The sequence below is a fragment of the Ceratotherium simum genome, chromosome 31, assembly GCF_057802395.1.
Source record: "Ceratotherium simum simum isolate JZ-2026a chromosome 31, ASM5780239v1, whole genome shotgun sequence".
Taxonomy (NCBI): Eukaryota; Metazoa; Chordata; class Mammalia; order Perissodactyla; family Rhinocerotidae; genus Ceratotherium; species Ceratotherium simum.
The window spans coordinates 11,950,822-11,977,070 of NC_141930.1; the positions used below are offsets into that span (position 1 = coordinate 11,950,822).

Sequence of the window (26,249 nt, forward strand, 5' to 3'; positions counted from 1 at the left end):
GAGCAGGTTGCCTGAATGGTTCTGTCTTAGGATCTCTCATGCAGTTACATTCAAGTTGTTGGCAAGGGGGCAGACATCTGCAGGCTTAACTGGGGCAGAAGATTTGCTCTGAGAATGGCTCACTCAAGTGGCTGGCAAATTGGTGCTGTCTGTTGGCAAAAGGCCTCAATTATTTAAACATGTACCTCTCCACAGGGCTGCCTGAATGTCCACATAGCATTGCAGCTGACTTGCCCCAGAGCAGTGCTCAAAAGAGTAAGGTTCAGGTTACATTGTCTTTTATAACCTAATCTCAGAAGTCACACATTATCATTTCTGGAATATTTTATTGGTTAAACAGATCATGCCTATTCATTCTTGGATGAGAGACTACACAAAGCCATGAATACCAGGAGGTAAGGATCAGTGGGGGCCACCTCCGAGGCTAGCTACCACATGGAACAAAGCAATATTTTTTGCTTTAGAATTTCCTTTATCTGTTATTTAAAAAGTAAATCTTTTTTTCTTGGTCATCAATTATTTGGTATACTTTTTCACATCTTTTTACTTTTAACATTTTCTGTATTCCTTAGGAATGTTTCTATAAATAATAGAACTGGGATTTGTTTCACCTTTTCTGCCTGATAATTTCTTTTAACCGGAAATTTTAATCCATTTATATTTATTGTGATTACTGATATATTTGGATTTGTTTCTACCATCTACTACTGTTCTATTTTTTCTGTGTTAACTTTTTTTCTCCTTCCTTTATCTTGGTCAAAATTCAGTGATTTCACCATAATATGTCAAGGTGTTCTGTGATTACCCTATAATGTATAATTGACTTGAGATTTGTTTTGCTCTGTGACTATGAAGATTGGTGTCTTCCATTAATTCAAAAAATATTTTAGCCACTAATTCTTTGAATATTGTCTCATCCCTCTTTTCTCTGTTCCTTCTATCTGGCTTTCCAATTAGGTGAATGTTACATTTTCTTTTTCTATCCTCCATATCTCCTAAAGTCTCTTTCATGTTTTCTACCTCTGTCTCTCTGTTCTATATTCTGTATAATTTCTTCAGATCTGTCTTCTATTTCAAAAATTTTCCTTTTCAGCTGTGTCTCCTTTGCTGTAAACCCATACAAAGAATTTCAACTTTCATTTATTAATTTTTTTTAATCTCCCAAAATATCATTTGGTTCTTTTCCAAATGTATGCTTGTTTTTATAGGCTCTTCTCTTATAAGCCAATGTTACCACAATAAACAACAACAACAAAAAAATATAGGCTCTTCTCTTTTACTATATTTTTGATAATCTATATTATTTTTAAACATTAAGTTTATTAAATATAATTAATTTTAAATATACTTAATTTATATTCTATAAATGAAAGTTCCAATAACTACACTCTTTTTTGGATCTGCTTCCGCTGTGTTTCCTAATGACTCTCATGTGATGCTTTATTTTGCCTGTATTTAGTGATTATTGTTTTAATGTGACCTCATACCTTTTGAAATTTCATTTGTGAGAATTATTTAAGCCTCTGATTTGAAGTGTTTTTCTTTTCACAGGACTTTTGCTTGTTTCTGCAAAGTGTTTGGGGATATTATCAACCCTAAAACTGAAATTTTATCTTGAGATGTTTTTAGATCACATATGTAGTGTGAATCTGAACTACATGAGGGTGAGCTTAGGAAGTTTCTTTAGGTGACACTTCCCATTTCTTTCACTGCACTCAGAACCAAGACTAAGAAAATTAATTATTTCTACTCTCTCAAGAGCATTTCCTCTCTCTCTCTCTCTCTCTCTCTCTCTCCCCCTGTCTGTTTCTCTCTATATATATTTGTTTTATTTGCTTAACTTAATTCACAATAAGAGTTGCCTTCCAGGGATCCTATTTTTGCAGAAGGTTTTTCATTTCAACCTACCAATTTTTGCCAGCCAAAGCTGCTTTTTGTTCATCAAAAATGTTCTCTTAAATCCTAAATTGCATGCCAGAAAGAATTGCCAAAGATTCCCCCCAAAAATGTCTGTTTCAGTGCTCGCTTACATCTCTTGATTTGTGATTTCATGCTGTTCATGGACTCTGAGAAGTCTCCTTACTTTCCCACCAACTCAGCTATGCAATTAAATAATCTTTAAAAATATATATTCTGTTTGGTATTTTTTAGTATTTACTAATGGGAAGATTTCTCTAGACATTTGGTCCATTGTATTATCAGAAATTGAAGGAAAGAATAACTATGGGATTTCTGATTAGAAGACTGCAATGAAATGTTATGATTCTAGCCTTCTTTCTTAAACTCAGACTTTTGGCCCTGATCAGCCTTCCCTCTTCAAAGGGAACAACACAGAGCTACCCTTCAAATCATCACACCTTTATGAAATATCAAGATCTTCACTAATACTGGAACAAACCTAATGTTAGACACTACTAGCTTCATTATTGACAGAGGGTATTATTTTAACCTTGGTTAAATAGAAAAGAATCAATAATCCTCTACTATGTTGAATCTAGGACCGGAGATTACAATGGTGGAAGGAAAGAGTAGTGGTTCGAATTTGAAGTGAAAGAGAGAAAGACAAAAAAGACTTTTTTAATATTCATATGTCTATCTGTTGTCTAAAAAAGAAGGGAGAAAAAATTGGCCTTATACTGTATTGAATATTCAGTTCAAAACATAAAACAAACATTATAGAAACGTACTTTTGAAAGATAGAGTCTAAATTAGATCAGTATCTGCTCTCAGGGGTCTAAAATGCACACATTTAATGTGTACAAATCTGAATAGACAATGCACAGAGTCCCTTTAACCTATGGTCTTCTTCCTATATTTCCTCTCTCAGTTAACTGTACTACCAGCCACTCATTTAGGCAAGCTAGAAGCCTAGAAATCATTCTTGAAGTATCTTTTACACATTCCCCATATCCAATTCATTACCAAATCCTTTACATTTTGCCGTCGAAAATTTTATGAAAACAATCTGTATCTTCTCATCTCGTCTACCAGCACCTTCATCCAAGCTTTAATGTGTTACCTGGACTACTAAAATAGTCTCTTGGCCGGTCTACCCATGTCTACCTTTGCCTCCACCCAATCAGTCGTTCAGCTGCAACCAGAGTGATATGTTCAAAATATAAACCTGTTCACATCATCTCCCTACTTAAAACAGCTCAACAGCTTCTCATCACTCTGAAGAAAGCCAAAGGTCTTCATATTATCTACAAGATCCACGTTTTGAATCTACCTACCTCTTGAATAATGTTCTTCACAACACTCATTTCTCTCTTTACACCGACTACATTGTCCTTCTTTCTTTTCTTCACATTCACAGTGCTCCTTCCTGCATCACAAAACCTTTGCATATATCACTACTCCTATAAGGAATACTCTTACCTTTCTTCCTTCTTTTCCAAGTTAGTTTCCATTCATTATTTAGACATTAGCTCAATTCCCACATTCTCGGTGAAGCTCTTTTCTGAACTTTCTTGATTAGTATCACCTATTTTACAGTCTTAAGGCACCACATACTTATTGAATAAGCATAAAGTAAGTGCAATTATTGAATTAATGTCTACCTTACTCCAGTTGAAAGCTCCATGAATACAAGGATATTATCTAACACACTACTATCACTAAGAAACAGTTTATTTTATTTTTTATTGTAAACTATATCAGAAAAGGAAGCATCTTTATAATGCATTTGTACAAGTTAAATACTACTAATAAATGAAACACTGAGTAACATTACCCAAGTGAAGGAAGCGAACACTGACAGTCTGTGAAAGTCTCATCTGTGCCTCTCTCAAATCATATATCTACCTGCCAGGTATATTCCCAAATGATTAAGCATTAACATGAGATTTTGATCATTATTCCCACTCTTCTCTTTACAGAATGATATTAATAATATTAATATTTATGTATTATATAAAAAAGTATTTAGATTTTCTCCTTTTTGAAATTATATCAAAGGAATCATATTCAATATACCCTTCTCTGATTTGCTTCTCTCACTCAATGTTATGTTTCTGAGATTCAACCCTGTTGATGGTGTATCTCTAGGTCATTCATTCTTACTACAATATAGTATTCCATTGTACAAACATAAAGCAATGTTTTATTTGTGGTACTATTGATAGATATTGGGGCTGTTTGTTGATTTCTGCTATTAGGTATTGCTGTACATGATTCCTCATATACATGTGCAAGAGCTTGTCTAGAGTATATAGCTAGGAAAGGAACTGCTAGCTTAAGTGCTACACAAACATTCAGAGTTCATTTAAATTAGTAATGTATGAGTTACCTTATATGCCATACTGTGCATTCATAGGAGCATTATATAAATTTTACTTATTTTCTACATTTTTCTCAATATAGCCCTGCTATTATCTAAATTATACTTTTGAAAAATTTTACCTATTTAATTAATATATTCATTCATTCAACAAATATTTATGGAGGCACCCACTACGTGTCAGGTACAATACTAGATGCTAAAATCTTATTAATTTTTTGTATCCTTATTCCAATAGTTAATTAAAGTCTGAATGCTTATTAGATGCTCAACACCATAGCCCACTCACTGGTCTCCAGAAGATAAAGTTTCATTCTGACACTAAGAAGCAGAGCGAGAGCATGAGTAAAAAAATACTCGCAAATAGCCAGTACATGGTATGTTGTAAATTGTTGATAAAGCCGTCCTAAAATAATTACTTATTGCCTCACTTCTCATGTAATAGCAATATCTTTAAACATTAACTCTAAATTTTTTTTTCTAAAGTAAATAGCAGTATGGAAAAGAACATACAGATTTAAAATGTTTAAATCTGATTTTTGTCTTGCTTTAAAAATAAATCACTGCATTTATCTCCTACCTCATCATGACCCCCAGGCCTGGAAATAGCTTTACATGATGGAGTTTGAACAAGTGACAATAATACTCCCAAGTACTAAAATAAACATTAACATATTTCGATCAGTGTCAGGGAGTTCCATGGTACCTAGCCAATCATTATCACTTCCCATCTACTCTTTCTATTTTATGCCCTTTTATCTTCCAATGAGTAAGAAATGCAATAATGGAAACATTGTCTGGTTTGCACCTCAATGATATTATTAAGCTTCAAACTGTGGCTATAATTTGGGTGTCCCAGAGAGAAATTATTTATTGCAGCCACACCCTAACAAATAAAAGCTGCTTAATGACTATGCATGAAAGCCTGTATTACAGGAATTTTTTGCACCCACTTCCTGGTTCAGAGGTATAAGAGAGAACATAAAAGAATCATCTGAATCATTTAGAGAAAATTTGGCCTTAAGATGAGCAGATGATATAATTTCTAAGAATAGCTTAAGTTCTTTAAAACGTATTGTTCTCATAACCTTACTCAAATAAAAAGTAAGACTTCAAAATCATGCTCACTAACACACAATAAAATTCAGGATTTGTGTGTGGGGGTGTTTGTGTTTGTTGTGCTTACCTGAACTATTTATAGGAACTCTGTGTTAAACATAGTGCAAGGGTATGGTTTCATTGGGTTCACTAACACAGAAAAATACCTACCTGCCAGTTGCCGGTGTGTATTCAGTACTTACTAAGTGTGAAGTGATAAACAAAGTGGAATGGGAAAACATAAAAAGACTATTGAAGATGTGATTCTAGGCAGACACAATGGCATGAGCAAAATCCGAAGAACGGAAGTAAAGGGTATTTATAGCCAAAATAGTAATAATATATGTCACATATCTCAATAAAAATAGTAATAATAATAAAAGTCTAACAGTTTGGGAATATATTTATGTGAACTAATAGTTATATAGTTTCATGTATGACAAATTCAAACAGAAAGAAAGGGAATCATCAAAGGCAGGTAGAACTTGTTAAGTTTTGCCACAAATGAAAGACAGTTTCTAGATTGAACTCTGTTACCACTTTCCTAAATTATTTATTCTCTCCTCTTTTGCATGATGAATATAATAGTCTTACCAATTTACAATATAGGAATGTTTCCACTAGGACTTTAAATAGATTTTAAAGCTTAAAAAAATAATGTTAGCTAAATGTACGTATCCTCTATGATCCAGTAATTCCACTCTTGGTAATATACCCATCAGAAATGAGGGCGCAGGTCCAACAAAAGACATGTTAAATATGCTTAAGGCAGGTTTAGGGTAAAGCCCCAAACTGGAAACAACCCAAATGTCCATCAACAGTAGACTTGGTAAATTAACTGATGTATACTCACCCAATGGTATACTATAGAACAATGAAAAAGAAAAAGCTACTAATACAAACCGTAACATAGGCAACTTTAATCTATGTCTGAGTAGGAGCACAATGGGTAATTTTTAAGGACCTGAAAATATTCTATTTTAGTTGGCAATAGTTACATTTTACACATGTAAAAATTTGGGTGTATGCTTAAGATTAGCTACAACTCTAGAAGAATAAAAAATCCTTCAGTTAAAAGCATTACAACAATATGTGTCAAAAACTAGAAAAAAGCTGACTCATTGACTTAATAAATTTGTCAAATTAGGTCAATTTCCCTAAAATTAATTTATAGAAATTAATACTAGGGAAATCAGTTTTTTAAAAAGTTGTGTTCATGCACAAACATTCATTACAAAATTATGAACAGGAAATAATTAAAATCAACCTGTACAACAATAGAAAAATGGCTGGGTAGATTATGTTATTTCAATTGAATGGAATTTGTATGTGATATTACAAAGATAATTCTAAAGATTACTCTAAAAAGAAACAAGTTTTAATTCAATAATTAGGAAAAAATCTAAATACAAATTATTCCTGGTGAATAACCATGAAACATATGCACACCCATAAACAAACATATATAAGAGACTGGACAGAAAGGTGCAAAAAGGAAATGTGTGCGTGCTGAATAGTGAGTGATTTAATTTTCATTTAAAAAAAATTCCTGGAATGTTGTTTTAATTCTGCTCTGCTAATTAAGACCAGGTATGAATATATTGAGAGTTTCAAGAACTAATTAATGTAAAATGTTACTAAAGGGCAGATCTAAGGGAAAAAAAGAGGGATTCTACTTTCTGATAAGGTGAGTGGCAGCCAGGAGACATGGTGGGAGGCAAGAGTCCTGAATTATGCGAAAGGAAAAAAATTCAAATGGATATGTAATTGGGTATAAATTTGTAGAATAGGAGGAGATCAAGGAAGAAAGGATCGCACCTGAAAAGAACAAATTAAAGCAGCTCAATCTCAGAGAGAAGAAAATAATGCAGCAGTTAAGTGTTCCAGAATACCATCCCTGCTGCTAACTGGCTGTGTAACATCTACCTGTAAAACAAGAACAATAATAATAAAGACCTTGGGCTGTTATGAGGACTAAAGTAGTTAACGCAGGTAAAACATTTAGAGCAATCCTGGCCAATAATAAGTGGTCAATAAATTTTAGATAATGCAACAGAAAATTAAAGCTTGCAGAGAAAATAAAGAGGAAAGATGAATTTCACTTGATTTTTTCCTAAATTTAACCTTTCAAAAAATTTTTCAGGGGTTGGCCCCATGGTGTAGTGGGTAAGTTTGGCATGCTGTACCTTGGCACCCTGGGTTCGTGGGGTTTGGATCCTGGGCGAGGACCTACACCACTCATCAGCAATGCTGTGGTGTCGACTCACATCAGAAATAGAGGAAGATTGGCACAGATGTTAGCTCAAGGTGAATTTTCCTCAGAAAAAAAAAAAATTCAAACTCATAGCTTTATCAAAGTTATATTTAGTTTGATAATGACTTTTCTCATCACTCAGAAATTTAACATTACTTTTACTAGTATTCACTGAGGCGTGATTCACACAATTGCTGCTTTGTAGAAATTCAATGTGATACAGTAGCTGTACAAGCATTATTCTTTCATCTAAACAATGGTGTTTATTTCCACATGAACCTCAAAGCTAATTTTAAGATTTGGAACTTAGTGGATACTAAAATGGCTAGAAAAACAGATATATCACAGTGGGGGAAATATTAGACTTTTGGTGAGTATTCAACAGAGCTGTTATTGCTTCATTAAAAGTCTATCATCTAGACCTAGAATATAGACACTCTTCCATACCCTCAAAGCAAAAGTAAAATATAAGGAATAGTCACCAGGGAGTTTGTGTTGCTCCCTGATCTCAATGGCGTTTCTTTAACAACGTCCTGTTCTGAAATGTGTTATTTGGTTCTCTTTCCTCCCAATAAGGTTCTTTTGTTCCTCTTTTCTCCAAATGGAATACAAGACTATAATGAATGGATAGGTGTCCTCTTCCATCCACAACGCCCCCAACACACACAAATAAACAGACAAAATTAGTGGTTTCCAGGGTCTGCATCACCCACCACATGAAGAAATGAAAGGTGTTGCTCAGGGCAATCCGGACAAGCCTGTGCATGAGGGCAGATGAGGTGACCTCTGCCAGTAACCACCTCCACCAGCTGTTGCAGGAGCACCCGGAAGCATGCTGCAAATGCAGATTCTCGGTCCTACCCCAGACCGACATCCAAAACTCTCTGGATGGTTACTAGCTCTCCAGGTAATTCCGATGCCCAACCAACTTTGAGAATCACTTGTATATGCTGTTTCCATATAAATCGCCTTGCAACTAAATCTTACAAGTAGCAGAAAGTCTAGCAGCATCAACTCTCTGATGTAAACTGACCCCTGTCAACCCTGCTTATCCTGAAACATAATTAAGAGAGACGAGATAGGTTTTTCATTTTCATAAATGTTGAGAAAATATTTTTCCCATAAATTTATTAAAAATCATGGAAAACAGAAAGTTGATGTATCTAATGTAAAAAACTAATTCAGAGTTAGATGGTCACAAAATTAAATAAAAAATCATCCCAGGGGCCTGCCCCGTGGTGTAGTGGTTAAGTGTATGCGCTCTGCCGCTGACGCCCGGGTTCGGATCCCAGGCACAAACCGAGGCACTGCTTGTCAAGCCATGCTGTGGCGGCATCTCATATAAAGTGGAGGAAGATGGGCACGGATGTTAGCCCAGGGCCAGTCTTCCTCAGCTAAAAGAGGAGGATTGGCATGGATGCTGGCTCAGGGCTGATCTTCCTCATAAAAAAAAAAAAAAAAAATCTTCCCAGATGACGAAAGAGTGGTATAGATTGAATCTTGTTTGAATAACCTTTAGATCTGCCCTGACCACCAAGGTAGCCACTAGCCACACGTGGCTGCTGAGCCCTTGAACTGTGACTAGTGGGAATTGAGATGTGCTGCAAGTGTAAGAAATACACCAGATTTCAAAGGCTTATGATGAAAAACAATGTAAACCATAATAGTTTTTATGTTTATATTGATTTTATGTTGAAATGATTACATTTGGGATATATTGGGTTAAATAAAACAGATTATTAAAATTAGTTTCCCTTGTTTCTGTTTACCTGCAATGTGGCTATGTGAAAACTTAAAAAATTACATATGGGGTTGCACTATACTTCTATTGCAGAGTCCTGCTTTAGAGTCCTAAAGTAGCAATAAGTAATAATTATCATCTCTTAACCCAAACAAAAAAATTATGTCATGAAATACAAGTTTTCAAGAATGTATGTAAAATAACCAATGTGTTAGACTTTTTTTTTTACTTTATTAAATATTTAGTATCCTAATTTGCTTTCTTCTCTTGGTCTCCTAGTCTTTTCTTTTATCCCTTTTTACAATATCCACCCAAGTTTCTTCTGCTGAGATCTCCCAGCCAGCTGGGCCAAATTGATTTTCTCCAGTCAACAGAAAATATGGAAGAAGCGGCATTTAAGAATCTGAGGAAACTTCTAGAAACTCTCTCTGTGGAGGTGACATTTAAACTGAGAACTGAAGGATGAAGATATTCATGTGATGTTTATGTGTGAGAGGTGGGGGTGTGTTTAGATGGCGTATGGAATGCAAACGGCAGAGATACTACGATGAAAAGTAACTTGGCTTTTACTGGGAACCGAGAAAAGCTGAATGTGTTTAGAACCAGGGAGTAAAGGAGAGTTGCAAGAGGAAAGAGACAGCGAGACAGGGGGAGGCCAGAACATCAAAGCCCTCAGAGGCCACAATAAAGAGTCTGGACTTTATTTCTGGTACAACGGGAAACCTGGTACAACGGGAAACCTGGTACAACGGGAAACCAACTGGATGGCTTTAAGCAGACGGATGACATGTTCTTATTTATGTTTTAAGACAATCACTCTTGAAGGGAACAATATGGAAATTGAGAGGGCAGTTAATAAATGGCTGCAGCTGTCCGGATATGCAATTATTGTGGCTTGGATCACATGGCAGCAGTAGAGATGAGGATGAGCAAAAGACACAAGGCTCATTTGGAAGTAATATTGGCAGATCTCTGATTCACTGACAAATTAGATAGGGTGTGTAAGAAAAAGACAGAGATTACGGACAACGCCAGGTTTTTGGTTTAAGCAAAAAATTAAGAGGATTGTTTTAAATATCTATTTTAAATATCATAAAATGAAATTAAAAATCACGGAGAAGAAAAGAAAGGATATTTCCAATTATTAAGCAACTGCCAAGTACCAGAAAATGGTGCTGGGTGATGTCTCATATATGTTGTCCAATTTAAGATTTTCAGGAACCGTATGAAAGGAGGCAGTATTATCCTAGATTAGAGATGGGCAAACTAAAGCACAAAGAAGTTAAATAAGGGTCAAGGGTCACTCAGTGGTCCAGTCTACTGTCTAATTCTCTGTCTTAAACACTTTACACACACCACACCATACCAAGACTGATAATTTTCTCTAAATCAATGAGCTCCTGTTCCTAAGACACTTACTGCAAGAGGGCTAAAGACATAAAGCAACTAATCTTTCACAATTTTAAAACAGACTCACTGGAGTGGGCACATTGTTCCAAACACCCATGATTTGCAATTATACTGTTAGTAAAATTAAAGTGTTTGTGAGAGTGAATCATGGAGCTTTTACTGAAATCTGAGTTGTTGGGATTCTACCTGAGAAACTCTGAAACAATCTGTTTAATGCATAACTTCAAATGCAGAAACTGCCCTTTGTCCCTTAAAGGAGGCCTTGTGTGTTTCTCTCTCCCAACCAGGGAAGAAAGGATGCAAACACGGATCGGGTCCCTCAGAACTGGTCTGACATTTTCGCACTTTTGCTATTGGCATGTATGGTGCTTTGCTGTACGTCTCTTTCCCGTTAATTCAAGAGATACCCAGTTTAGCAGTATCTGAATTTTTGTATATATTCCTGTGTAAACTCAACGCTTCTTACTTAAACTCAATGCTTATAAATTAAGGAGATGCGTATACGCCTGTATGAGGCCCTGGATCGAGTACAGAGTAAAAACCTGAAAGACATATTTTAAATGTTTCTCCAAAATGCAAACACAGTATCTGCCCTACTTTGGAGTTCAGCTTGATTTGGCATTGCTCTTTAACTTCTGATAGATGCAGTGACACAGACATACACACCCGTAGAAGTTCCCTCGACTATTACTTCATCAAAACACTGCACCATTTACTTAAAGGCCAAGATTGGCAAATAATAGTAGGCATACATGTAGCAGACAGTAGAAATATTTTTTTTTTAAATAACTGACTTATCTCTAGATTATTCATGGAAGATTCTTCTTTCTATGTATTGTTCAGTAACTCCAGATGGTACCCTCAAGCCACATCAATTTTTGCCATTTGTCCTAACCAGAGAGACTGGTCAAAAGGGAAGACGCATTAAGCCAACAATGAAAAGGAAGTGTGGATGGGGGTGAGTGTTAAGAGGGAGGCTTTGAAGAGGTCAACATAAACGGTTTTGTTTTGGACTGAGTTGATTTAACTTACAGTCTAAAACAAATATATGCATGAACATAAGGAAGATTTGAACATGTAAGATTGTAATAAGACTAAATCACTTTATGGTTACCCTGCTGTTATGAGCTGAATTGTGCCCTCCTACCCTGAACTTCGTATGTTGAAGTCTTAATCCCCAGTACCTCAGAATATGATTGTTGTTGGAGATAGAGCCTTTAAAGAGTAATGAAGGTAAAATGAGGTCATATGGGTGGGCCCTTACCTACTATGGCTGCTGTCCTTTTAAGAGGATATTAGGATACCAACACTCACAAAGGGAAGACCATGTGAAGACACAAGGAGATGGCCATCTACAAGCCAAGGAGAGAGGCCTCAGAAGAAATCAAACCTGCCAACACCTTGATCTTGGACTTCTAGCCTCCAGAACTGTGAGAAAATAAATTTCTGTTGTTTAAGACACTCAGTCTGTGGTAGTTTGTTATGGCAGCCCTAGCAAACTAAAACACCTACCTAAAAAAAATATTTTATTTATTCTTTTTCTTCAGGTAGAAAAAAAAGTATTTTTGAGATAAGTTCTGCCTACTCTCCCTATGTCTGGAATACACTATACCAAAAAGAGAAGCTATGCAATCTCTTTGGTGTATATATTTTTATAGAAATGGATTTATATAATTCTAGATTGACTTAATTTCCCACATTTTGCTCCCATTTTCTTCTGTTTTCAAAATTAGCTTCACTAGTTTTGATAGTTACCCTCCTTTGATTCTTCTTTATTTTCTTTTAAATTGACAAATTGTTCAAGGAATAATATTTAACTACAAGACAGACACCTGTCATAGATAATGGAAAATATAGCAAATGATTAAGAATGCTTAAGCTCTTTTATTTAGTTTAATTAAACTTGGAATGAAGCATCTCATATATTTAGAATATAAATACAAACGTATATGTATGTGTGTGCATATACTAATGTATATTATTCACGTATATTATTTGGGTGTAAACAATATATATACACAAACACACATATATGAATATATATGTATATATATGTATATCAGTTGGCTGGAATAAGTGATAAGTATATTACAGCACTTACCATAAACCAACTTGAAGGAGAATTATTTTTGTATTTATTTTCCAATTAGTTTGCTAGTTCCTAAACTAGGGATTCTATTTATTCTGTACATGACTTCAGCCACTACATTTTACACATAATACTCACTCAAAAACTCTTGCCTAATTGAATTATAACTCTTTTTAACAAAGGATACATTTTTATCTTAGCTACTTGTTTCAAATACACAAGTTATCAGTTCAATTTCACAAAATAAAAAGTCAAGTTTTGGACTCACTTATAAGAAAAATATGTGCTTTATGTAGGTAGAAAACTACAATATTTTTCAAAATTATTTTAGGCTTACATAAAAGAACTACATGTTATGTGTGCATATTGTTTTTCTCCGTTACAATTTGTGTTTAAGGCAGTTTGAGAACATATATCAAAAATACTCTCTACCTAGATAACAATTACTTTGCAAGTTATATAAATTTTAACTTTCTGGGAATCCATGCATAAATGGAAGAAAAATATGACCATTAAAATTCATAAGCCACGTAGTAATGGAAAGTAGTTCAATACATACTATAAATGCCAGGTATAAATATACTTACATTTCCTGTTTAATGTGTCCATAATGAGGATAATTTCAGGGAGCAGGACTCTTTGCCCAGAAAGAAGTAAACTAAGGAAGGAAAGTCATCTTTTAAAATACTCCAGGCTTTGTAAGCCTAGTTTCCCAAGAAGTTTCATCATTAGACAATCACTAATTAAGAAATTTACTTAATTTACTTATCCTTGACTTCTGAAGAGAAGATAGTAATGTATACACATTTATAATTAACTGAATATTCAAATGTTTCAATTCATTGTGCAAAACTAGATAAAAATTCTTAAAACCGATACCATAAGCATCAGGTTTTATTTCATCAAACATGTGACTATTATGATTTTTATTCCTGACTTAATAAACTAGTTTCAATTAAAAGCTCCAGTTCAGTGTTTTACAATCTCTTCTAACCTGTCTCAGAAGTCAATCTACCATTTGTTTGCTTTTACATGAAATATCAGATAAGTTATTTTAATAATAGAGGCTCCAATGAGTCCAGTGAAATCATTCACATGCTTCGTATAGATAACTGTTGGGACATAAGAAAATGAGAAAAATAAAATTACCTTATTTCATTTTTAGCTGTAAAAGATACTGTGAAAATGGAGATGAGATTAATTGCATAACACTTTAGGTATGAAAATTATTAGAAGAGGAAACTACGAGCTCTGAAGTCGGACGGCCTTGGTTCATACCTAAGGCTTACCTTCTCTAGCTAGGCAGTATCAATTGGGTATTTAACCTCTCTGCCTCAGTTTCCTTGTCTGCACAATGGAGATAATGATAGTTTGTACCTTATAGAGTTAGTATAAGGATTAAATGATTTATGTGAACCACTTAGTGCTTAGCACACAGAAAGTGCTTAATAAATGTTAACTAGTCAAAGTAGTTAATGATAATAATAGAAGTAGCGTGTGTGTTTATATATATGTGTGTATGTAAATATATATATATACATACACATATATAACCTACAGAAATAGGGCTAAATATATAGAAATATCACTAAATTAATATAAAGAAGACTCAAGATAGCACGCAAACTCAATATTTATTAAGTGCATTTGCCTTGTGCCAGACTCCATGTTGAACACTTTAAATGCCGTCTTATTTAAGTCTCACAACACACTGTGCCCATGAATAAGGCAGTGCCCAGTTGGCTAACGTGCCCAAGTACTACAGGTTTGAATCAAATTTTTGAACTCCAAAGCCTGCATGCTCCTTTCATTTCCCCAAACTATCTAAGTAATATAAACTTGATGAGGACGATTTTGCAAAAATGTTTTAAAAGACGTTCTGGCCTTCCAGGTTAATCTGTGAGAAAATGGCAGAGCCCATGCTAAATCTGCATAGACACACAGACCAACACATGAGCAGCTCTTCAAGTGATTTGGAAATGATTACACAAAAGATATACAAGTAAGACACAGTAATGTGTATGGACACATTAGACATAATTAATCATTAATTCATTTTTACGTTCTTGGTAAGAGAATATTTTGATATAGATAAATCCCTCACTTAGGAGTATGAGTATTTCAATCACCCTGGATTACAATCTCCTTATTTCTTTATGATGAAAAGAACCCACAGGAGTTAAAAATGGACGAAATTCGCAAAAAAGGAGGAAATTTCAAAACTTCCAAGTGAGAAAAAGAAAGAAGGAAGGAAGTAAGGAAAGAAGGAAGTGAATTCCTAAATTTTGAGCCTGTTCAGCATGTAATTTTTTTCCCATTTCTGAAGTTGACCTCAGGTACAAGTGGTACCTGTCAGTGGTATGGGGAAAGAAAGGTATAGGTATAGGTCAGGACCCTAGCAGGATAATGGAAACAGAATATATTGAACCCAACGATTATGTTTGAAAACTTCCCGTTATCTTTGAACTTCCTATGAGAAACTAAAAAAATTAAAATTAAAAAATAAAGAACTTGGTCATACTATATTTTTGCCCTTAGCAAATTAACTAACAAATACATATAATTTTACTTTATTTACCTAGAATCAATTTATAAATAAAGGACAACTAAAAGAAAATTCACAGAAACTAGAAAAACCTTTGAGATTTTGGAATTTTTGTGAAACATTCTATGTTAACTGTGAACTGTCATTTGCAAAGTATACCTATACTCCCTAAACTTTATCAGGGTCTATTGTACCATCTACCAGAGCTGAGCAGGACACTGGCCGCTGCCCTACTGATTGCAGACCAACTCAGCTGTCACTCTTTCTTCACACATTAAGCTTACACACACACACACACACACACACACACACACACGCTAAAGAGATATTGGCTCAAGATCCGAAAACCCATATTTAATATTGACTACATTGGCCTCCAAGTCTCAGTGTCTTCCCAGGGTTGTCACAGGACTTAAATAAAATAATGTAGGGGAAAACACTATAAATTTTCCATATGAAAGAATTCTATAAACTGTAAAGCTCAATTATTAGTAGCAATATTTTTACTGTATTGATATTTATTAATGTTAGTGCTCACAAAAAAAGTCTAAATTCCATAGCATGACACAGAAAAGTCTCCATTTTCTGTTTTTGTAAACTCACTTTCCACAGCCGTTTCCTATTTGACCACATATTGGGGCCTCAGAAAACCATAAAATCAACTTTATTTTTTTCATTTGCACATGCTATTCTTATTTAAGACTAAAATATCCTTTACTCTCTTCTTTTGGTTAAATCCTACCCCTCGCACAAGAATAAATTCATATGGGGAGATAATATTTTAAAAACCTATATCTGGTAAGGGACTTGTATCTATAATATATCTAGAACTATTACAACTCAACTTAATAATAAGAAGACAACTGAATTTTAAAAAGGTGGGGGAGATGCATAGGTTTTGAACAAAACTTCACCAAAGAAAATACATACATGGCACATAAACTCGTGAAAGAAGCTCAGACTCATTAGTCATTAGGGAAATGCAAATTAAAACCATAATGAGATCTCATCACATACCTTTTAGAATGTCTAAAATTAAAAAAGTGGCCATACCAAATGTTGGTAAGGATGTGAAAAAACTAGAACTCTCATATACCACTGGTGGAAACATAAAATGGTATAATTACTCTGGAAACCACTATGACCCTTTCTTCCATATGATCCAGCCATTATACTCCTAGGTAATTATATAAAGCAAATGAAAGCATATGTCCACATAAAGACTTAGTACAAGAATGTTCATAGCAGCTTTATCTGTAAAAGCCCAAAACTGGAAACAATCCAATGTTCATCAACAGGTCAATGAATAAACAAATTGTGGCATATCCATACAAGGTCATGCTATTCAGCCAAAAAAAAAGAAAGAAAGAATTGATAGATGCAACAAAATGAATGAATCTCAAAATAATTATGATAAGTAAAAGAAGCCAGACCCAAAAGAATACAGTACTGTATGATCCTATGGATATAAAATTCTAGGAAATGCAAACTAATTTGCAGGGCCAAAGTAGACCAGTGGTTATCTCAGGGGCGAGCAGGAGGCAGGGTTTACAAAGGAGCTTGAAGAAACCTTTAGGGGTGTTGGTTACATTCACTATCTTTATTGTGGTGATTGTTTCATGAGTATATACGTCTGTCAAAACTTTTTAATTGTGCACTTTAAATACGTGCAGTTTATTGTATGTCAATTGTACCTCATAAATCTGTTTTCTAAAAACGGAATAAACTACTGGTACATATGACAAGATGGCTGAATCTCAAAATTATTGTGCTAAATGACAAAAAGCAAGACACAAAAGGCTGCATACTACATGATTCTATTTATATATTTTTCTGGAAAAGGCAACACTAGAGACAGAAATCACCTCAGTGGTTGGCTGAGGAGGTGGAGGGGCTGACTGCTAAAGGGCGTAAGGGAATTTGGGGAGGAGGGGTACAGAACTGTTCTATATCTTCATTGTGGGAGTAGTTACACAACTGCACACATTTCACAAAACATTGAAATGTATGCTTAAAAAGGACAGATTTTACTCAATGTAATTTATACCTTAATTATATCAATATAATTATATCTCAATACCAATAAATTATACCTCTCTTGACTTAAAGAACTCATATGTCATCTCTTGTGTAACCAACACCAGGAAAAGTTAGTGGGCCTTCTGCTAGGTTTTTATAATCCTTCTCTAGCACTCAACGTTTGTATTTATCACAGTGAGTAATAATTCTTTTATTGATATCCCCAACCAAACATGAAAATCTTAGGAGAAAATTGTTTCTAGTCATTGCTTAATCCCCGATATAGAGCATAGTGCTTGAAAATTAGGTTCTTAATGAATGTTTTAATTTTATTATTAGTATTTCACCTTCCTTCTCCATTACAGATACTCATTCATTCAGTGAACATATACTCATTATATTTCAACTAAATGCTCAACTAAAGAAGCGGACAAGAACAGCACAGTTCCTCCCCTCAGAGGTCTAGCAGTCAAGCCTGGGAGAATGATCATCAAACATGCAACCACAACGCATGATGAAGTTGGTAGGTATCATGACAAGCAAAGAACGAGATACAATTAAATTGGTATATTGGGTCAGGAAGTCAGGAAAGACTGTGAAGGTGGTGTTTCAGCAAAGACCTGCAAAATAAGCAGAAATTGGCTAGAATGATGAGGGAAAAATGATGGTGATGGTGGCTGAGAGTGTTCCAAACAATAGAAACAGCACTTTTGAAGGTACAGAGCATGATGCATTTGAGGAACGAAAAGAGATTTATTCCAGCTAAAGTCTAAAGTAACAGATCTCAGGAAGAGAGAGATGAGGCTTGGAGTGGAAATCATGGACCAAGTCACATGGAGTCTAGTGATACGAAGACACTTGGACATCACACTAAGGGGCATTAAGAAGTTAACAAATTGCTTTAAATGGAGGATAAAAGACAATGATCAGATTTCTTTTCTCTACATCACTATAACTGCTATTGGGGAACTGATTGAAGAACAGTAAGACTAGGAAGGGAGAACAGCTGCTTGTTGCAAAAATTCAGATTAGAAATAATAATTACCTTGCTAAAAATCAGTCCAAATTAGGGAAACAATAATCTTCCTAAGCACATCATAACCTGGCTCAAACGACCAAATAAAATTTAGCTTTGCCCTACAAACTGTTTTAAAATATAAAAAACTCACAGGGATATAATTGTTAAAAAATTGTAAACCCATAATGACCATGGTCAAATCAAAGTTTCCGGTAAAATCCTAAAAAATATGGATTTGAGGTCAGCTTCAACCCCTCGAATTCCCTCACCTTCCATATTCTACAGTTCTCAAATTCAGTTTCAAGACCTTCAAAGCATCTATAGAGTCTATCCTATCGTCTTCACATCTTCATTGCCACTGGACCATTGTGAAAGCTTCCTACTATTCCCCTATCTCTTGTCTCTCCCTCTTTGATCCATCCTCCAAAATGCTGCCAATGAATCTCAAGAAAAAAAAGAGAGAGAGCTTTCACAACCCCACCCACTTACAGACTTTTGATGGCTCCCCATTGCCTAGAGCATGTAGCTCAAATCTTTATCACTTCGCATTCAAGATTGTCAGAATCTGGCCCAGGGTTTCTTCCCCACTTCATCTCCCGCCATTCCAACTACTCCAGATGTAATCTTCTTTGCCCCAAACACCCGTTGGATTCTTCTCTACTCAGGAAGTTCTCATCATAAACTCATTAACTCCTCCATGAAATCTCTCCAGGCCACTCAAGCTAAACGTGTCCTTTGTGCTTCCGTTTTCCATGGTATTTCTATCCATTGTACTAATGCAATAGTTATCACTTTAAGTTATAGACGGTTATATGTGTTTGTCTTCCAAGCAGATTATTTGTGTTTGAGGGTAGAAACACTGCTTTATTCATCTTTGTATTCCAGGCACCTAGTACAGTGCATATAACTTAATTCCTGCTAAATTAATATACATTAACTTTATTTGAAAACTATAGCCATTAATGCCTGAAACAAGAAAATGCAAAAAAAAAAAAATTAATGGGACAGAGTCCATAATCTTCAGTAAGCTAAGAGCACAAGCAAAGCACAACACAGTATGCAAGTCTAAAGGAACAATACTCAGAGATTCCAAATATTCAAACATAACTAAATTACCAGGCCCAGATGATGTTATCAGCCAATACTTTTAAATGAGACTGCCTAGATGTCTATGTGGACTTTTTGCTATCAGATATAAATGTGATTCTTCTATATTGAAATAGAGCACAAAGTGTCAAACATTCAACAAATAAAATGCTTGATTTAACTAATATAGGAATTAATCCACATATACTTTGAGAGTGAGGACTATTATTCTCATTTACAACTTTTTAAACTGAGGCACAGAAATATTAAGTAACTTGCTCAGGGATACACAGCTGGCAGAGGGCAGAAATGAGATTTGCACACAGGTTTTAATGATTCCAAACCCCATGTAATACCCGTTGAACTACACTCATGGCGATCCTTGTCTATACTGCTTAGCTAAAAGCTCCATGAAGTCAGGGACTTTGTCTATCTTATTCATCATTGCATCTCCGAGGCCTATCAAGGGCTTGGCCAGGTCTCTAGGGGTCCACAGACTCTTGAAGTCTTACGCAATTTGTCTGTGTATGTAAATACAATTTCTCTAGAGAGAGGGTGAATAAAAACAGGTGACGTTTATTAAGAACTTACTATAAATCAAGCAGTTTTAGATGCATTTTCTCATTCTACCACAACAACAATACATATTGGGTGCTCAATATATGGTAGGCATTGTTTTCACGTATTAACATACTTAATCATCATACCAATTCTATGAGAGCGCTGTTATTACATACACTTCAAAAATGAAGAAATAGGCCTCAAAGAGGTTAACTTGCCCAAGTCCCCCATACTCTGTCCCCCTTTTAGTAAATAGCTGAGCAGGGATCTAAGCCTCCCTATGTGGCAACAAAGCCTTCTCTCTTGGCTTATATGCCATGAGCTGGTCATTCTCAAAGACCTTCATATTCCTAAAATGTTAAGAGAATCATGAAAAAAGAAAAAAAAATGAACTCCTTATGCATTTTCCAGAAAACTGTCTTGATAAAACCCAAAGTCTTCACGGCAACAGAGCAACAGAGGCTATGAGCTAACTCTCCCATGTAGACAGCATATTGTGTCATCATGTATTAAATATAACGAAGGAAGTATTGGCAGATCTGTTCTTTAAGGAGTACCCATAAGGAACGGGCAAGAGAGTATTGAGTTCCAAAGGTATTTAAATAAGTATCTAAACATGGATACATGTAGCTCCTGATAGTCAGGAGCGGAGGTGCTGCTAAGTAAGACCTTACAGGCATTTTGCGACCTAGAAAAGTGCCTTCCCCCAGGAACACTCAGCCAACAGCAAGAGTTCACCGCTTGGCCTGTGGGGTCAGGTCAATGTTTCAGTCCCCACTTCCCCCTCAGTTGGGCACCCCTGTGCAGTGAGCAACCGATGACCACGTGGAGCAGCTATGGTCACTCTCACGGCCTAGAGCTACAGCGCCTGGATTTGAATCCCAGTTTTATCCCCTCTAGATGTGTGACCTTAGGCAAGTTTTTAAATTTCTGTCTGCTTCATTTTTCCCATCTGAAAATGGGGAAAATATTAGTATGAACTACACAGATTTATTTAAAGAATCTAAAAGAAAAAATACATATAAATGGCTTAGAACAGTACATAGCACATATTAAGGATTCAATGAGTATTAGCTAAAATATATATATCATTAATATTAAAATCACAACAGCAACTGCTAGGCACACCATCATCACTTGTTTGTGACATAGAAATTCTCACTTACCATGTACCAGTATCTCCAGCCATTCAGTAAATGGATAGAGAGTAACAAATGCAGTGATATCTTTTACAAGCTCAAAATAAGACAGCATTTTGAAATGCATTTAATTCTCTTTCCACTTTATTGTATTTTTTAAGCAAAATTCTCAAACTCTCCAAGTCAGATGTTCCGAGACTGGTTTATATAATTTCCAGATATTAAGCTCCAATAATGAGAAATCAATTTTCAACAATCAGACCAGTGACACTTGAAACACATCATTATTATCCAGTGTTGGCAAGAGCATACTAAATATCTTGTGGGTACTTAGGAAGATTCTTTTTACAATATCTATCAAATTTAAAGAGAACATCTCCCTGGAACCAGCAATTCTCTTCTCAGAATAAATCTTCTGTAGTACTCTTGCAAAGATAACGTACACAGGTATTCACTGAATCGCTGTTTGTAATAGTAAGAAATTGGAAAATCCAAGCTAATATTCTGGGGGATGTTGGCTGACGACGTTGGGTAGATATATCAAAAAAGGAATCTTCATATATTGACAGAGAAATATTTGAAAAATATTAAATGAAAAATATTCAGACCACTAGTATGATATGAATCATTATTCAATTTTTTTGAAATAATGAAAGAAAAATTCCCATGCTTATACACATGGGAGGACACAATCCCAAGCATCAATGGCGGTTACACACATGGAGTGGAACAGGGAAGGAGGTTCACCTTATATTTTACTATAATTTTCATGTTGCTTTACAAGAAAGTAGTACTTTTAGAATTCATAGAAATAACAAGATTTTCAAAAGAAACAGGGAACTCAAAAATAAATACTTATTATTTCCATGCGGGTATTAAAAAAATCTTAGCAGTCCTCAAAATTAATTTGTGCTGTCCCATATGCTTATTATCACAATTGCATAATAAAATGCTTATGAGATCTTAATAGACACACTTTAGTAAAAAGGTTGAACTACCTTCATAAAGCATATTGAGAAAAATTCCATATTTGTAAGCCTATAAATGGAGCTCAGGAGAAATGAGAAGAGAACAAATGGCTCTAAATTTCCAGTCCACTTTGAAAAGTGAAGAATGAGCAGTTTACCACCACTGCCACCCCCCTCTTCCCCATCCCCTCCCCCAAACGGTACCAGAGAGGACCCCAACTCTACTTGGCCACTGACTTCAAACACACAGTAAATAGATCATGTGGCTTGACTGAGAGCCTGCACAGAAGATGCAAACGGAGGGAAATGTGAGAGGTGCGGACAGAAGGATTAGTATGGAAAAATAGTGATAGCTGGAAAGGAAGAACATTTTAATGATGAAGAAATGCTTGTGAAGAAAGAGAAGATACATGTAAAATGAATGGAAAAGCTGGAGAAAGTCACCACAAAAACAGGAAATATTGTCGTCAATGAGGCGTTTAGTTTTCAGGACACCCCATTAAGTTTAGAAATTCTGTATCGTGTACACTCCAGCCCTTGAAAGGAAAGCTTGCTGAAGATGGTTTGCATGGTGGAGAGGGGTCCTTTGACTGTTTTGAGCAAGTTTTAGAAGCACAGTACATCAGGTATGAAGCACATATATTCACTTGAAAGATCTTGTCACGTGCTGGCTTATTCCCGTTAGCCATGGAATGATTATTGCTTAACTGGCACACCGTTTAAACAGTGGACATTTCTTCCCAAAGGAAGCTAAAACGATTTAAATAGAATTATTTATTTATGTACATATAAGTGTATGTATACATACTTGATATATATATGCATGAATATATTATATTCCTATAATCTCCCCCAGCAGCGTCACCAGAAGATGCCCACTCCGAAAATGGGTCTATCAGAGAACCGACAGAAGCTGAGGCTGGAGCAAAGCCTCGGGGTGATGCTCCAGGACCAAGCCCCTCCCCACAAACCTCCCCCGTCCATAGCTATCCACATGCCCAGCCTTGCCCCAGGCCACGAAAAACTCCACGAAAGCCCCCAGAGACCTGGCAACCACGTGACCCGCCGACAGCCACCAAAGCTTTCTCTCCCAAACAAATCCAACTTTTATTTCACTTTTCCTGGGTGACAGGTTTGCGCATGCCCCCCGCTGCCCCTCCTCCAGCGCTCTCTGCTTCCCTCCACCGCAGGCTGCGGGAGGCCTCGGGGCGTCTGCTTTCCAGCCCGCCGGGCCTGGGGGGTCCCACGGCTCAGCCCCTCCCGGGCGGGCGCCCCTCCCGCCCCCGCCCCGGGCCCGGCCGGCCGGGACACTCACCTGCGCGGAGCGGCCCCGGAGCTCCCGCGTCGCCGTCAGCCGCGCGGCGGCCGCCGCATGTCCCGGCCGCGGGGCCCCCACCCGCCCCGCACGGCGTCCGGGGCCGCACTTTCCCGAGCCCGGGAAGCTGGCCCAAAGCTCGGAGGTGGGGTGGGGGTGGGGCTGGTGCTCTGGGAGAGGAGGCTTAAGGATTTTGTTGTTGTTTGTTTGTTTGTTTGCTTTTGCCGATCTCCAGCCGAGACTTGAGACCATATGCCGGGAGAATATTAGCTTTGCTCAATGGCGACAAGGCAGAGGCCTGACTCGCACAGTCCGATCGATTTACTAAACAAACTGAAACGTGGGTGGGGACGTTAAACAGTAACCAGCGGCTTCAATGAAAACTGAAAGCGGCGAGGCCGCCACCGCCTCGGCGCGCTCATTTCCCAGTTCCCAAGGCCCCGGGGCGCCCGGCGGGCGGGCCAGCAGGTCCCCAGCCCGCGGCCTCCGCGGGCCACAGCAGCTCTCAGGCGGTACCGCCACGCGCCTAAATGACCCCCGTCCGGGCGAGGCGCACCGCGCTTGACCATCGGCAGCCGGAGTCCTCTCGCCCGCCTCCCGCGCCCGGAGGAGCCCCGCCAGGTTCCCCGCCTGAGGCCACGCGCGGGCCCGGCGACGCCGGCACCGTCCCCTCCCCCGCCCCGGTCACGCCTCGTCTAGGACAGTGTCAACCCTGGGGCAGTGCGTTTGCACAAGCGGTGGCGGAGTGAAATCTGCTGACCCCAGAATGCAGATATAACTCCGAGCCAATGAGGTCCAGAAAAAGGCCGGAATTATGATTAAAGGGAATTAAATGGGTTCCTAGGGACAGCACTGCGGCCACACCACTAGGGGAAGCGGCGACCATTTCATTAAACTGCACTTTGGCCGCTGGGGTTAACTTCTGCCCTGACGCTGTGACCACCTTGCTCTCCAAGAGTTCTGGGAAGAAAGGGGAGACTGGTTTTCCGCCCTCGGCCAACCCAGCCACCTGTGGCTTCAGTCATTTTTATGTATGTATTTTTACATATGTATCTGATGGCAAGCGTCCTTTCTCCCTCCCATACCCTAGGCACCTTCTCAAGCTTCAGGCTTCGAGAAGGGATGCTCAGACCCATCCGGGATGTGCTCGTCATCTTGATCAAGCTTTTGTTAACCAAACGATATAGCCAGAAGCTGTGGCTTTATAAAAACATCTCAACAATTTAACTTCGTGGTTTCAGGAATGAATGACTTCAGGTCAAACAAGTAATTATCCCCTCATGAGATAAATAGTTACTTAATCCGTGAGGTTTTTCTTTTCCGACCAGGGGGTTGGTGGTTATTTTAAGACGGTAATAACAATGCCAGGGAGATCAAAGGGCTAGGTACTTTTTCTTTTTCTTTTTAGATCGGATTTACTAAACTTTCTCAGTTTCCTCTTTCTGAATCTCTTGCTGAAAGGCTCTTTTAAAAACAAGTAGCTGGTTGTTTTAGAAATCAGAACAAAGGGGAGAGATCATATACTATTTTCTTTAAATCTCCCTTCTTGAGCAAAACACATTCTTTGAGCCCTGGCTGCCCACGCGGTTTGCAAACCGTGTCACGAAAGCGGCCTCTGTCCACGTCGGCTCATGGAAATCGTCCAGAGACAAGTGAGGCAGAGGAGTAACAATTAACGGGCTTTATTTATTATGCAGATCTTTCATAGTAGTCTTGTTTAAAGATCACCTGTCGACATTCCCTTTAAAAATATTTCCAGATACTAGGATAATGAAGGTTGTCTTATATGCCAAAATATAAATATATGCCCGTAACGCATAAATAGTTCCCATAAAATGCTGCAAGTTTGAAGACAGAAATTCTCCATTCCCTTACAGGGAAGCTTTAATGCCACCTGACATCTTTTGTGCCCAGCAGAGAAACCATATCTTAGTTCAATAGTCTCAGTTTAGGTATTGCACGCTTAACAATTGCGGATGTCAGTGGGTTCGGTTTTGGATGATCAACTCGATTCACTGATCTACCAGGAAACGATCATCACATATTCTGTGTTCAAAATTATTTTGACACAATATGTAGAACCTTTGCCAGAGAATTTTGTCACCACAAAGATTTTGACTAATGATGAGAGAAATGGCAGTACATTCAAGGAAGTATAAACTCTGTTAAGACTTAGATAATATCTAAAGGAAGCATTGCATTTGTTCAATTTAGAGAAATCTCTCCGAGTTTATGTAACACTGCCAGTCCGCCAGCTCCCGCAGCAAGAAGGGAGTGGTTTCAGATGACTAAATAAATAAATAAACAGATAGGCAACATTAAGAGCTAAAGGAAGTTATGAGTAGTTGGCTCGGTAGTTTCTACGAGATCAACCAATGCCAACTGACTAAGCTTTAGAGCATCACTTGTATTGTTCCTGTAACTAATTTATTACGATTCTTCGTGGCATGGGTTTATGATGCTGAAAATGAAAAATGTGTCCTGTGGAGAGCTGTCCTCTGACGCATCGTGGGGGAGGGGGGCACAACCAGAAGGAAGAGATCAGGATAATTTTTTAGGGAAAGGGTCTCAGAAGATATGAAGTTCTGTTTCAATAGTGTTTAGGGGGAAATTATACACATATGTATTTATGTCATATCTGCTCTTTTAACCTAAAATTAAACAGAAAATTTTGCGTCAAAAAAACCTTTACTTCACTTTCCTGTTAAATGTATCATTTAGCCTGTG

General features: G+C 37.1%; 1 protein-coding gene across 2 annotated transcripts in view; it reads right to left on the reverse strand.

The window, feature by feature from the left end:
- Positions 1–24,030, reverse strand: part of HNF4G (hepatocyte nuclear factor 4 gamma) — a 119,688-nt gene extending 95,658 nt beyond the window's left edge. For both annotated transcript variants that reach the window (XM_087420413.1, XM_087420414.1), the window contains exon 1: positions 23,523–24,030. The gene's annotated coding sequence lies outside the window, so the exon portion shown is untranslated. The remainder of the gene's footprint in view (positions 1–23,522) is intronic.
- Between the last annotated feature and the right edge of the window lie 2,219 nt (positions 24,031–26,249).